At 44.5% G+C, this 14,629-nt stretch overlaps 1 protein-coding gene across 1 annotated transcript in view; it reads left to right on the plus strand.

Moving 5' to 3' along the window:
• The first annotated feature begins 211 nt into the window (after positions 1-211).
• RMDN2 (regulator of microtubule dynamics 2) overlaps positions 212-14,629 on the plus strand; it is a 211,024-nt gene continuing 196,606 nt past the window's right edge. The window contains exon 1 of the mRNA XM_056567519.1: positions 212-456. The gene's annotated coding sequence lies outside the window, so the exon portion shown is untranslated. The remainder of the gene's footprint in view (positions 457-14,629) is intronic.

Consider the following 14,629-nt stretch of genomic DNA (forward strand, 5'->3'; position numbering starts at 1 on the left):
TTTGACATGTTGTAGAGACGTGTCAAAAGTTTTGATCTGGCTGGAAGAAGGGCGCACAAAGCAAGACAAATTTACAATATAAGTCTTTGGGATTGTTTCGATCAGCTGCACTTTTCTCCCTGCTTGTTCTGACAATAGGTTAGGGTCTGAACACTCAGACCCCGACCGATCAAAACTTTTTACAAGTCTCTATTTTTTTTTTGGGTACAGGTACACTTTTAACATGAATTCTGAAAATAAAGGTTTTGCTAGCTTTCAGACCGGATCCTGAGTAACTGCAAAATGAAAAGGGTTTTCCAGCGATATCTTTTCTATCTAACCATGATCAGGCCATAAGGACCTTCCAGTTCAGCCAAACAGCGGTCACAGTGGTGTCCTGCATCAGCGACTGAATGACACAAGGAAGCGCAGCACAGCATAGTCTGAAACTGAGACAGCGGCAGCAGAACAAGCAGAGTAAGTATTTATTTTTTCTATTGAACACAGTTAGATTTAAAAAAAAATCTCTACAAAACCAGTTTCTTTCAGACTCTGTATATAAATAAAATGTGAACACAGTCATAAGAAAAAAATGTAGCCAGCTCACCGCTTGTGTAGATTTTGAGCACTCAGTACGTTTATCTGAAAGCCAGGATGATGCCAAGCCGTTCCTTGGTGTAGTTCAAATGTAGAACAAAATCCCAGAACAGGAAAAGATATCCAGCTCCCAGAGAAGAAATTATATTAAATGTCCAAACTTTAATTAATACATTTAAAAATAGGCATTGCAGGGAACAACAAAAAACACCCAGTGAATTAAAATCACAACACCGACGCGTTTCGGACCGGTAGGTCCTTAATCGTGCCATGATTAAGGACCTACCGGTCCGAAGCGCGTCAGTGTTGTGATTTAAATCCACTGGGTGTTTTTTGTTGTTAAATGGATTAATTAAAGTTTGGACGTTTTTATATAATTTTTTCTCTGGGAGCTGGATATCTTTTCCTGTTCTGGGAATTTGTTCTACATATAAATAAAATGCTAGATCCTGTGAGCCAAGAGTGAAAATATATTTTCTAATGTGATGTAAAGTATTAAACGGCTGTGTGAACTGAATAACTAGCTATTCCCTGTGTGGATTTAGTCATTGTTTGTTCAATAGGAAACTTTATTATGAATGTTTTCCCACAATTAACTCCTTTGCTCAAGGTCCATATGCTGAAATCAATAGAATGCATGGAGTCAGATTATTATCTCCAGCTAATTAGGTCATCAAATACGGTAATATTAACTATAGGCGGTGTTATGACGCGTGGATGGTACTCTAGGTTTTTATTATATGCAGTGCTGCCAAAAATGTTTTTGCTTCCACCTAGGTAGTCACTTGTTTTCTGTTAACAAATTGTAGACAGAACTACAGAACTGAACATACAACGCAGTTTTGTAATTCTAGCTTAAAAAATATATATAATAATTTTATATACCGTATATACTCGAGTATAAGCCAACCCGAATATAAGCCAAGGCCCCTAATTTTACCCCAAAAACCCAGGAAAAGTTATTGACTCGACTATAAGCCTAGGGTGGGAAATACATCATCCCCCCATGTCATCATCCCCCCCATGAACGTCCCTGTGCGTCGTCGTCAAGGCAACATCACTAGTCCTGGGCCGGGCCCGGAGCGGTGAAGAGGGCCCCACGGTGAAGATGAACAGCCCGGAATGACTAACCCTCCACACGAGACGGTCCCTGCAGCATAGATGGCCCGGATCAGCTCACCCTTCCTTCCCACCGAGGGGAGGTGAGTAGAAAACTAAAGGGGGGGGGGGGTCTGAATGATGGCGAAGGCCCGGCAGTGGTCTTCAAGCTGCGGACCTCCAGATGTTTCAAAACTAAAACTCCTAGCATGCCCGGACAGCCGATGGCTGTCCGGGCATGCTAGGAGTTGTAGTTTTGCAACATCTGGAAGTCCGCAGGTTGAAGACCACTGAAAGGATTGACAGGCGGAAAGTTCACTCGAGTGTAAGCCGAGGGTTGCGTTTTCAGCACGAAAAATCGTGCTGAAAAACTCGGCTTATACTCGAGTATATGTGGTGTGTGTGTGTGTGTGTGTGTGTGTGTGTGTGTGTGTGTGTATATATATATATATATATAGTGTATATATGGCTTTTCCTCATATGCCCACTAGTTAGATTTCTAGCTTCTTTTTCTTCTAACAGCTGTATCCAGGAAAAAGCAGCAGGCATTTTTATATCGCTAGTGCTACATTGGCACTGTGTTTTAATGTCGGTTTAGTGTCAGTCTTGGAAAGACTTCACAAAGGCCAAATGTATCCATAGGGTCCTATAGACCCAACAGATACCATTGTTTGCTGTACTTTCCTTTTCAGTGGGCTAGAACAAAAACATGTATACCACATAGTATATATTTTCTTTTTGCATATGTATAATATACATGCCTTCTTGTGCCAGTTTATGCCGTGCACCCAGAGCCTTTTCTTATATTAGTTGTCCGGCAGTGTTTCCCTCTTGCATGCACCGATGATAGAACTGATCCTATTTATATTCTAATGGAACAGTTCACAATCATCCGGCATCTGAAGTTGGACGCCTGATGGTTAGATACCGGACGGAGGAACGCATGGGATGTGGACCACCACCATACCCCTCCCCCCCCTAAAACCTTTAAATAAAGACATAACAACTACTGGGGTTTAAAGGCCACGGACGTTTATTGAGGGTAAATAAATGTATTAATAAATAACCAATAAATAACCATTTTAAAACCATAATAATAAATCCTATAACCACCAGTGTATATTCACTCCAACAACACAGCTGTCCACCCAGAAACTCTGGGTGACACCCCCTTAGGTAAACCAAATAAATAAATATATATATATATATATATATATATATATATATATTTATATAGATCCACCTGAATAGGTGACACCCTCTTAAACAGACGTGACAGGGAGGGAGGGACGTGCACGATATATCTTCCACAGGTGTTTCTTCAGACTAGCAGCCCGCTCAGTCCAGCAGCTTCTTAAATAGACTTTCATCCTTCCCGCCGTGGCTGGAACCAGCCAATCAGGATCTGATCCCGATCTGCCCAGCAACACTGCCAGCCCTATAAGAAAAGCTCAGCACCCAGGTTAGTAATTGTATTAGCTCCTTCATGTCCTAAAACCTACATACCTTATACAAAGTAGTAACAAACCAAAATCCCAGGTGAGGGGAGGGTGGCCCGTCCCATGTGGCCCCTCCATTACCTTCCTGGGCCCTAACATGGGATGTGGACCATCATACCCCTCCCCCCTAAAACCTTTAAATAAAGACATAACAACTGCTCAACTGGTGGGGGTTAAAGGCCACGGCAATTTATTGAGGGTAAATAAATGTATTAATAAATAACCAATAAATAAATAACCATTTTAAAACCATAATAATAAAACCTATAACCACCAGTGTATACTTGCTCCAACAACACAGCTGTCCACCCAGAACCTCTGGGTGACACCCTCAAACGCTTGCCTGAATACAGGCATGCCTACCCCACAACCGTGGCCTTGTCAATAATGTTCTTAAGCCCAATATAAACAATATCAACCCCTATGTTGGACAGATGAACATTGTTGGCTCTGTATGTGCAGCGACAACAGCATGGTATAAAGCCTTCCAGGTCTACGTGTCTGTGTGAAAACCCAAAAACTGATCTCATGAATATCTCCATGCTCCTGTTCAAGTGCTTGCGGATTCTGAAAACACCACTTTAGTTGAGGGAAAAATGTCAATAATAGTAAAAATAGTCTGTTTAAAGTTTTGAAACAATAGGGATGTGTTCATTCTACCTACATCGTTCCCACCTACATGTAAAACCAACACATCTGGGCATGGCCATATGGCCGCTTTACTCAGGCAGAAATCAAATAAATCTGACCAGCATAGATCCCGCATGCCACCCCAGAAGACACAGACCTTGTTGACCGGGAAACTTAGATTTAAACCATACGGTCTGCCTGCAGCGTGTCTCCTGGCCCAGTGGATGAAGGAGTGACCCAAAATCCAAACAATTGTGGTTGACTCATCTGTAAAAAGAACAATTGTTAAAGGGTAGCTCCCACCATCCTATTTTTTTTTTTTGCTAGCCCGCTCATCCCCCCCCCCCCCCCCCCCACCGCTACGGCACTAGCCCGTTCAATCCTCCCCCCCCCCCCCCGCCCTGCATACCCCGTTCCCTCATTACACTTGCAGTTACAGCAGAGTCCAGCAGCGGGCGTGTAGGGACAGCGGCGGCAACAAGGCGGCGGCGATGTGCGGGAGGAGTGGCCTCCCAGTGTCTGATTGACAGGCAGGGAGCGAGTGCAGCCTAACTGACAAAGGACTGATTGCCACTCCAAAATCAGTCCTTTTTCAGTGGCCGGTTTTTAAATGTAAATTAAACCTTTTTAATGAAAAAAATAAAAATAAAAGTATATTAGAGATATGTTGTAGTACATAAGTACTACAACATATCAAAAAATAAAGTTGGTGACAGTGACCATTTAATCAATTAACAGCTCGGGGCGAATGTACCATATCGCCCTATAAGGCGCACCGGCGTATAAGACGCACCCAATTTATAGGTGCAAAATCTAAAAAAAATAAAGATTCTGAACCCAACAGTGGTCTTCAACCTGCCTACCTCCAGATGTTGCAAAACTACAACGCCCAGCATGTCCGGACAGCCGTTGGCTGTCGGGGCATGCTGGGAGTTGTAGTTTTGCAACATCTGGAGGTCCGCAGGTTGAAGACCACTGGATAGGAGGTAGTATTCATATGTCCCCGCCGCTCCGGACCCGTCACCGCTCCCCTGGATGTCGCTCCATCGCGGTCGCCGTGTCCCCACGGTGTCCCCGACTCTCCGGACATCTTCTTCCCCGGGATCCACGCTATCCGTCACCGTCATCACGTCGTTACGCACGCTGCTCCTATTGGATGACAGAACGGCGTGCGCGACGACGTGATGACGTTGAAGGAGAGTGGCCGCCAAGCAGGGGATCCCGGAGCAGACACCGAGACAGGTAAGGTCCTGTAAGCTGTTGGGGACGCCGCGATTTCACCGAGGCGGTCCCGAACAGCCCGACTGAGCAGCCGGGTTAGTGTCACTTTCCCTTCAGACGCGGAGGTCAGCTTTGATCGCCGTGTCTGAAGGGTTAATACACGATCGGTGATGTCCTGTATTAGCCGCGGGTCCCGGCCATTGATGGGACCACCGCGATAGGTGTGTGTATTCGCTGTATAAGACGCACCAACTTCCCCCCCCCCAGTTTTGGGGAAGAAAAAGTGCATCTTATACGGCGAAAAATACGGTAAATTTTGTATCTGTCAGATTGCCATCTGCCCAATTTTTTTATGCCATCCAAAGAGAGCCCAGCCAATGAGGCTTCTGTTGCCGCCCCCATTCTGAAAGAATGGGGGCTAACACCTGTATCACCCATGCCCAAATGACTTGCACAGTTATTTAACCTCCTGAGCGGTAATCCCTAGCGTGACTCGGGGTTAATTTTCCCTGCCAGGATCAGTAACCTGTCACGCTCGGGGTAGAATTGCAGAGTTGCCGGCCGGGCTGCACAATATATCGCAAAAGCAATGCGATATAGCGATGCGGCCCCCCGGGAAAACATTCGATTATCTGCTCTGGTCGGCTCCCGTTGCGGGGGCCGGCCAGAGCAGGTAAAGAAAAATACTAAAAGTCAGTGTTTCCCTACCAGGGGGCCTCCAGCTGTTGCAAAACTACAACTCTCAGCATGCCCGAACAGCCAAAGGCTGTCCGGGCATGCTGGGAGTAGTAGTTTCCCAACAGCTGGAGGCTCCCTGGTAGAAAAACACTGAGCTAAGTGTAAAAGGAAAAAGGAGTAAAATAAAAAAAACTTTTGCTCACCTAGTCCCGGTCCCTGAAGATGTCGTTCCCCTCCGTGCGCTCTGGTCCCTGCTCTCATCACTATTCATCTTCTAGGACCTTTCACTTTTCAGCCAATCACAGGCCGCAGTGGTGTAAAGCCTGTGATTGGCTGAAGGGTAAAGGGCTTGTTCTGCAGCAAATACACTAGGTTTGAAATCTGCCCGGCAAACCCAGTGTATTCTGCTGCAGGACAAGGTGACAGAGGGGGGAATGTGACACAGGGGGGAATGTAACAAGGGGGGGGGGGGGAATGTGACAAGGGGGGGGGGGGGGAATGTGACAGAGGGGGGAATGTGACAAGGGGGGGGATGTGACAGGGGGGGAATGTGACAGGGGGGAGGGGAATGTGACATGAAGGGGGGGGGGATGTGACAAGGGGGGGAATGTGACAGAGGGGGGAAGAATGTGACAAGGGGGGAAGAATGTGACAAGGAGGGGGGAGAATGTGACGGGGGGAAGAATGTGACAAGGAGGGGGGAGAATGTGACGGGGGGGATGTGACAAGGGAGGGGGAATGTGACGGGCGAGATGTGAAATTCAGTGCAAAAAATGTTACCATTTTTGGTACAAATTTCCAGACAGAATCATACCGCCAGGGAGGTTAAAATATATTTGAATTGAAAGGTGGTAAGTACTGAACTATCCCTATGTATAAATAATTGCGGAGAGCCGGCTGGGCGAATGGCCAGATACTTCTCAATACGTTTGACTGGACATAAATTGTTATTAGGAAGGCGGAAGATGGGCAACAAAGGGTCTGTCTTAGACCCTTTAATGTTGATAATCAAACTAGAGGAAGAAACAGAAATGTCCTCTAGTGCTAATGGAGAAGCTGCATGTCTGTTGTCGCTGTAAATTCTCCCACTCTCAATGCCCTTAAGAAGGCCAGAACAAAGGCTGTTTGAAACAGAACTATCTGAGCAAACTACCAGGCAAGCCTTTGACAACTTTACAAGGATGGAGAAGACTATAGGTGGTCTCAGATCCTTGCAAGCCCTACTACTACGGTAACCTTTCATTACTTGTTTCACTTGATAGAATGAATGAATATGCCTTATCCCCATCCATTTCTGAAAAAAGGATATCCCCACCAGAAAGCTAGCCACATAACTGGGGGACCATTTTTTGACCAGCAATGTGCAGAGGAATTGTAGGGCACAATTAATGTCTGAATTTGAATGTGAATAACCTTTTCCTGTGCAAAAGGAGCACCATTCTGACCAAAACTTACAGTATTCAGCGTATGTTTTGTCTGAAATTGACTTTCTTGCATACTGTTGATCCCACACAAGATCCCATGAGTGGGGTGGACACGGTATACCTTCCCTGGCTGCTTCCGGCCATAGTTGATGGAACCTGTGGAACTGTCCCCGTGAAAGAGAGTCAGCTATACAATTAACAGTGCCTTTAATATAAGTAGCCTTAAGCCAGATATTTAAACGTAAACACAATAAAACTAAGTGTCGGAGTACTTTGATGACTGGGTCGGATTTTGCAGATAAACAATTAATAGCAAAAGCTACTACTTTGTTATCAGTATGCACAATAATCCTCTTATCTCTAAGTGAGTGCCCCCAAACAACTAAAGAAACTACAACAGGAAAAACTCTAACAAAACTATGTTGGCTGTCAAGCCTGACTCAATCCAAGACACCGGCCATGGTTCAGCTGACCATTGGCCCTTAAAATAAGCTCCAAATCCAAAAGAGCCAGCGGCATCTGTAAAAATCCCTAATTCAGATAATAATGTAAAGTCTGACTGCCAGACTGATGTACCAATAAAGTTCACTAGGAATTCAGCCCATAGAGACAGATCATCCTTAAGGGCTCTGTCAAGTCTAATGTGACTCTTAGGAGACCTAATACCTCTACTAGCCAAATATAATCTTTTTGAAAGTACTCTGCCCATTGGAATAACTCTGGCCACAAAAACTAACAAACCCAACAGCCTTTGCAACTCCCTGAGGGTAACTTTTTTCTTAACCATTAAACCATTTATACTACTTAGCATGGCAGCTATTTTTTCCTGAGGTAAAGAGAACAACATGTAAAATGAATCAATATTAATACCTAAAAATGTCAACTTCTGACAAGGAAAAACAGTCTTTTCACTAGCTAAAGGAACACCAAACATGCAACATATTTCCGTAAAGGCCTTAAACAATTTGTGAATATCATCCCTACCATCCTGACCTAGAAACAGAAAATCATCCAGGTAGTGTATTATATCACCAACCGGGCAAAGCTGATTAACAGACCACTCTAAAAAGGACGCAAATGCCTCAAAATAGCAATAAAGTGTGAAACCCTTTGGGAGAGCCTTGTCAAAATAAATGTTTTTGTCAAAATGAAAACCCAGGGAATTATTACCTGTCTCCCTTACCGGTAGTAACCTAAAAGCAGATTTGATGTCCACCTTGGCCATTAAAGCTCCCTGGCCTAATTTGCGCAGTTTGGCCAAGGCGTAGTCAAATGATGCATATTCTACGGGGAAATTGTCAACATTTACAGCGTCATTGAGTGATGATTTTAAAGGATAAGACAAGTGGTGAATTAATCTGAATGCTCTTGGTTCCTTCTTGGGTACAATACCCAAAGGTGATAACCTAAAATTACTGAAAGGAGGTGAATCAAAAGGGCCTTCTACTCTACCTTCCTCTACTTCCTTCTTTATTTTTTCCCTCACAATGTCCGCATGTTGCGCAACTGACCTCAGGTTGTCTACCCAGATACGTCCCTCACCAGAAAATTCAGGTACAAAGAAACCAATGGAAAATCCTTCTATCAAAAGATTAGCTCTCTGAGAGCCTGGAAACCTGCTTAGAAATGGTAACATGTTTTTGAGATTCACCTGAGTCCAAGCTTCGGGAAAGCGCCTCCCTACTGGAAGGGAGATTCTGGGTAGACAAATTGATTTTCTTGAAACATTTGATCACTGGGTGATTTCCCCCACAGTGAGAACATTTGTCGCAATATATGCAGCTGGCCTGCCACCTGTACTGGCTTTCATTGAAGGCAAAACATACGCCTTTGCGAAAGGAGCCATGACCGGAGGAAGGCAAGCTGCGAGATCTTTGTGGCAACATAAGGTTTAACCATAACCGCACATCTTTTTGACCCCATTTTATGCGTGGGTGTACTGTTATTTTTTGGCGAAACATTTCATCATAGCCTATCCAAGCTACACCAACAAAATTTCTGCAAGCTTCTAAAATAGTGTCCATGTGCTGGAACAATGCAGAGCACAAGTTTGGCTTCTTTTCACCCATGACAGCAGCAAATATACAAAAAGCTTGCACCCAATTATTAAACGACCTAATTGGCTGTGCCTTCTTTTTGTTATCCTCCTTATCCTCTTTTTTATTCTCTGTGCTTTTAACATGCTCCCTCACTGATGGTAACAAGGAGAACATATCAACATACTCTCCCCTCCAGATCTTCTCCTTAGGGCTAACAGATAAATGGAAGTCCAGAGGTGATAGCTCACATGTAATTGCTTCCTTCATGCATACACCTGGCACAGATGAGGAGGGGCGAGAATGCAGATCTACTGAAGCACCTTCTGTGTTCTGGAGAGAGCTAACTGGAAGTATAGCAGTGCCAACGGATCTAGCAGGGGCTGCCGAGGTAACAGCATTAACTACGTGCTGGGATGAGGGGCCAAGCAGTGCTGGGAGTCACAGGCGGGGGAGAGGAGGGGTATTAACTGCTCCCTTGCCGGCAAGGCAGCCATCATATTAAAGAAGGCCGCCATGCCAGCAAGTATGCTCTGCCCTGGTGTCTCACCTGAACACCCAGCAAACTCCCTGTTACAAGGAAAATGAGCGATATCATACTCACCGGAGGATGCCCTCACCAAAGCTGCAGGGCCTGATTCTTCTTTTCTTCTTGGCGAACCGGCTCTTGATAAGCGGGTGGGCGGGACAGGAGTCTTCTTGCTGGATGCCCAGCTTCCGCTGGTGACCTTCGGCGAGTAACTCTTCCTTTTCGTCCAGCTCGCACTCCTCAGAGACCGGCGCGGCTGTTCCGGGGATCTTCTGACTTCCGGGGCTCCCACGATGACGTCAAAAGATGATGGCCCCGCGATGATGACGTCAGCCGACATGGTCCGAGATGCAGCGTCCTCATGTGACTCTGCCCCTTCGGTGGCACTTCGACTTCCGGAATGCTCAGACACCGGAGCAGGAACCAGAGATGATGTCAGCAGCTCTACTTCTTCTGGGGCCTACTTCTAGACTTGCATTGAGGGGCGGAGCGTGACGTCACACAGGGGCGGAGGCGTGACGTCACACACCGCCGGCCCTGTGCTCGACCGTAATCAGACCCGGAGCGAACGCGCTCCGGGGACTGATTACAAACGGGGTGCCGCGTGCATGATCACGGGCGTCCCCAGCTGCGGGACTCCTGTGATCAGGCATCTTATCCCCTATCCTTTGGATAGGGGATAAGATGTGTAAGCACCGGAGTACCCCTTTAAGGCTGGGTTCACTGAGCCAGATGCTGGACATACAGTATGTGTTTATTGTACACCCAAGACTTGAGGTAGCAACAATAAATATTTATGATTATTATTAACTTCTCCCCAAAATGTGTTTTAGTATGTAAAATTAGTTGAAGTCGGACCATGTTTTAAAATCAATGTTACACTTTCCAGTACAATTTTAAAGTGGCCTTACATACTTTTTTGTGCTACAATCTTTTTTGAGTCATCCTCCCTGTCAGTGTTTTTTGTCTGGGATATCATATTATCAAAAATGAGTAATCTTGCTTTTGTTATTTTTTTTTTCCTGTTTACACTGTTCACCCTGCAGGATCAATGTTATATTTCAATTGTTCTGACATTTCCACATGTAGTGATACTAGATACGTCTTTAAAAAAATAAATAAATAAATAAAAAAACAGACTCTTGTTTAAAAAATGGGAATTGTAGCACTCCAAGTAAGTGAAAAAAAACAGGAACAGTTTTTGTATGAAATAAAGCCACCTTATATATTTTTTCACTTACTTACAGTGCTGCGACTAAGTTTTTTTGCTTCATCTGGAGTTTGGGTCCGTGACCTGGACCAACTGTTTGCTTGCACCTGGCTATTTCTACAGTTTTTCTGTCTGGGTTGTGCTGCTCTTCCGTTATATATATATATATATATATATATATATATATATATATATATATTGCTGTATCAACTGGTAAGTAGGTTTCTGTATCAACTAGTAAACTTCCAGGGTTGTCAAGAAGGCCGATCCAGCAATCCTTTTAGTTGGAGCAACAAGGAATAACTTGGTTGTTAAGGGGTTAAAGCTGAATGGCAGCTATCCTAACTACGCACAGGTCAGTAGCCTACTGTTAATGACTAAAAAATGCTCTTTTCCCCCTCCGGGACTTCGGTGGCACATACATAGCAGTATGTATGTGCCACCGAAGTCCCGAAGGGGAAAAAGAGCATTTTTTAGTCATTAACAGTAGGCTACTGACCTGTGCGTAGTTAGGATAGCTGCCATTCAGCTTTAACCCCTTAACAACCAAGGACATATATTAGCGTCCTTGGCCGGCTGCCACGATATAACACGGGGTCATGCGGTGACCTCGTGTCATACAGGGTCGGTCCCGGCTTTAGTTAACTGAAGCCAGGACCCGGGATAATAGCGCGCGGCAGCGATCGCGGTGCTGTGCGCTATTAACCCTTTAGTTGAAAGTTGAACGTCGCGTCTAAAATGAAAGTAAATGCTTCCCGGCTGCTCAGTGGGGCTGATCGGGTTCACCGCAGTGAAGATGCGGTGTCCCGATCAGCTAGGACGCGAGCGGAGGTCCTCATACCTTCCTCTGGAGCGTCCATTCGGCGATTGATTGCTCCAAGCCTGAGATGCAGGCTTGAGCAAACGACCGCCGATAACACTAATCAATGCAAAGCTATGGCTTTGCAGTGACCAGTGTAAAAGATCAGTGTGTGCAGTGTTATAGCCCCCTATGGGAGCTATAACACTGCAAAAAAAAAAAAGTGTAACAAAAAGTATAAAAAAATGTGATTTAACCCTTTCCCTAATAAAAGTCCAAATCACTACCCTTTTCCCATAAAAAACATGTAAATAAAAATGAATATAAACATATGTGGTATCGCCGTGTGTGTAAGTGTCCGAACTATAAAAATATATCTTTAATTAAACCACACGGTCAATGACGTACGCGCAAAAAAATTCCAAAGTCCAAATTAACGTATTTTTGGTCACTTTTTATATCAGGAAAAAATGAATAAAAAGCAATTAATACAAAAATGGTACCACTAAAAACTTCAGAACACGGCACAAAAAATGAGCCCTCATACCGCCAAATTCGCGGTAAAATAAAAAAGTTATAGAGGTCAGAACATGACAATTTTAAACGTATACATTTTCCTGCATGTAGTTATGATTTTTTCCAGAAGTACGACAAAATCAAGCCTATATAAGTAGGGTATCATTTTAATCGTATGGACCTACAGAATAAAGATAAGGTGTCATTTTTACCGAAAAATGTACTGTGTAGAAACGGAAGCCCCCAAAAGTTATAAAATGGTGTTCCAATTTCATTGCGCAATGATTTTTTTTTCCTTTTCGCCGTAAATTTTTGGGTAAAATGACTGACGTCACTGCAAAGTAGAATTGGTGGCGCAAAAAATAAGCCATAATATGGATTTTTAGGTGCAAAATTGAAAGGGTTATGATTTTTAAAAGGTGAGGAGGAAAAAATTAAAGTGCAAAAACAGAAAAACCCGTGGTCCTTAAGGGGTTAATGGGCTCTTTTTCTGGAACAGCTGTAGGCTTTAAAGGGGTTTACTGAACCTCTTGAGGCCTTTAAAGGGGTACTCCGGCACTAAACATCTTATCCCCTTTCAAAAGGATGGGGGATAAGATGTTAGATCGTGGTGATCCCGCTGCTGGGGACCCCCGCAATCTCTCCTGCAGCACCCCTGTTTTTCAGCTGCACAGAGCGAGGATCGCTCTGTGGCTGATGATGGATGGTGCAGGGGATGGAGTATTGTGACGTCACGGCTCCGCCCCCTCATGACGTCACACCCAGCCCCCTCAATGCAAGTCTATGGGAGGGGGCGTGATGGCCACCACGCCCCCTCCCATAGACGGAGTAGCCCTTTAAAGTCTGCTGCTCCTAGACCTCAGGTGAGGAGAGTGTGAACCTGAGGAGTTGTTTGCTATGCTGAGGAGTTATTTGTGCTGAGTTATTTGCGCTGCTGTAAAGCCTTATGCAGAAGTATAATGTTCCTGCTTTTAATTTTTTTTTACAAATAAATCCTTTTGTTTTGCACCAACATTCCGCTTGTTCTCCTACCACCGCAGTTAAATCCCTCTATATATATATATATATATGGTTTTTTTTTTATAAGCAATCATTCGTTCATAAATAATCATTTTATTGCTTATACAGTTCACTGCTATATTACTGTGAGGTAGTAAACTGTGAAATCGACGATCTTCTAGGACAGCCACCTGTACAAGCAGATCTCCCATGTCAGACACAGAGGTCTTCAGAAGGCCTCCGGCTGCCATAATAACTGATCAGCACCCCGCGATTGTGTCACTTGGCCGTCAATCAGACCCTTGAGAGGTGCATCCCCTGTCTATTCACTCTTTACATGGTGCAATCCACTAAAGCATGTAGAGGGTTAAACTGCTGGAATTGAACTGAAGTCTGATCCCGGTAGTTGCAGAAAGCCAGCACCCAATGTATATGGAGCCAGCTGTCATAAAACTGCCATCGGGGTTCATTAAGGGGTTAATAAAAACCTCCCACTAGCAATTTTTGTTTGCTTCAAGTGTGTGTCTGTGTTTTTGTTTGTTTTTTTGTACTGTTTATGTACATGTAGTTATCGGTTGTGTTTTTTTGGCATTTAAAAAAAAATACTACTGACAAAAAAAAGTATTTTAGATGGGGAAGATCTAGAAATCATAATGTGACCAAGCTACTTAAAAAAGTGCACAGAAAAAAATGTGTTAAACAGCTTAATATCTGGCATATTATAAGTGACTTTGCATTCTTTCAATGTACCATCAAAGTCATTCTGCAGCCACAACACATGGATTACATTTTTTTCTCCAGTAAGCGGTTGACTTCCTGCTGATACTGACTTATATAGACACTGGGATCCAGGTCTCTGTAATCTTTAGCTTTGGCAGTGAAAGTAAGAGCTGATCAAAATCCTGCTACTTAGCCCAATTTGGGTTACGCTTATACACAAAGATCCATTATGCAAATGTAAGGAAAAAGTGGCCGGACAGAGGTTCACAGTGAAGATATTGGTGCTGCATCCTGGAGGAGGACATAGGAAACTGGAGGAGAGGACAGATCAGTCTGCAGTGGGACAGTGCAGGAGTGGAATTTAGATGAACTGAGAAGAAACGGTGTGGCAGTAGTATATTCCTGGGTACCGAATTTTTCACCGTATAAGACGCACTTTTTCTTCCCCAAAACTGGGGGGGGGGGGAAAGTCGGTGCGTCATATACGGCGAATACACCCCTATCGCGGCGGTCCCTGCGGCCATCAATGGCCGGGACCCGCGGCTAATATAGGACATCACGGATCGCGGTAATGCCCTGTATTAACCCTTCAGACGTGGCGATCAAAGCTGACCGCCGCGTCTGAAGCGAAAATAACACTAACCCGGCTGTTCAGTCAGGCAGTTCGGGACCGCCGCGATTTCACCGCGGCGGT

This window comes from Hyla sarda, chromosome 3, assembly GCF_029499605.1.
Source record: "Hyla sarda isolate aHylSar1 chromosome 3, aHylSar1.hap1, whole genome shotgun sequence".
Lineage (NCBI taxonomy): Eukaryota > Metazoa > Chordata > Amphibia > Anura > Hylidae > Hyla > Hyla sarda.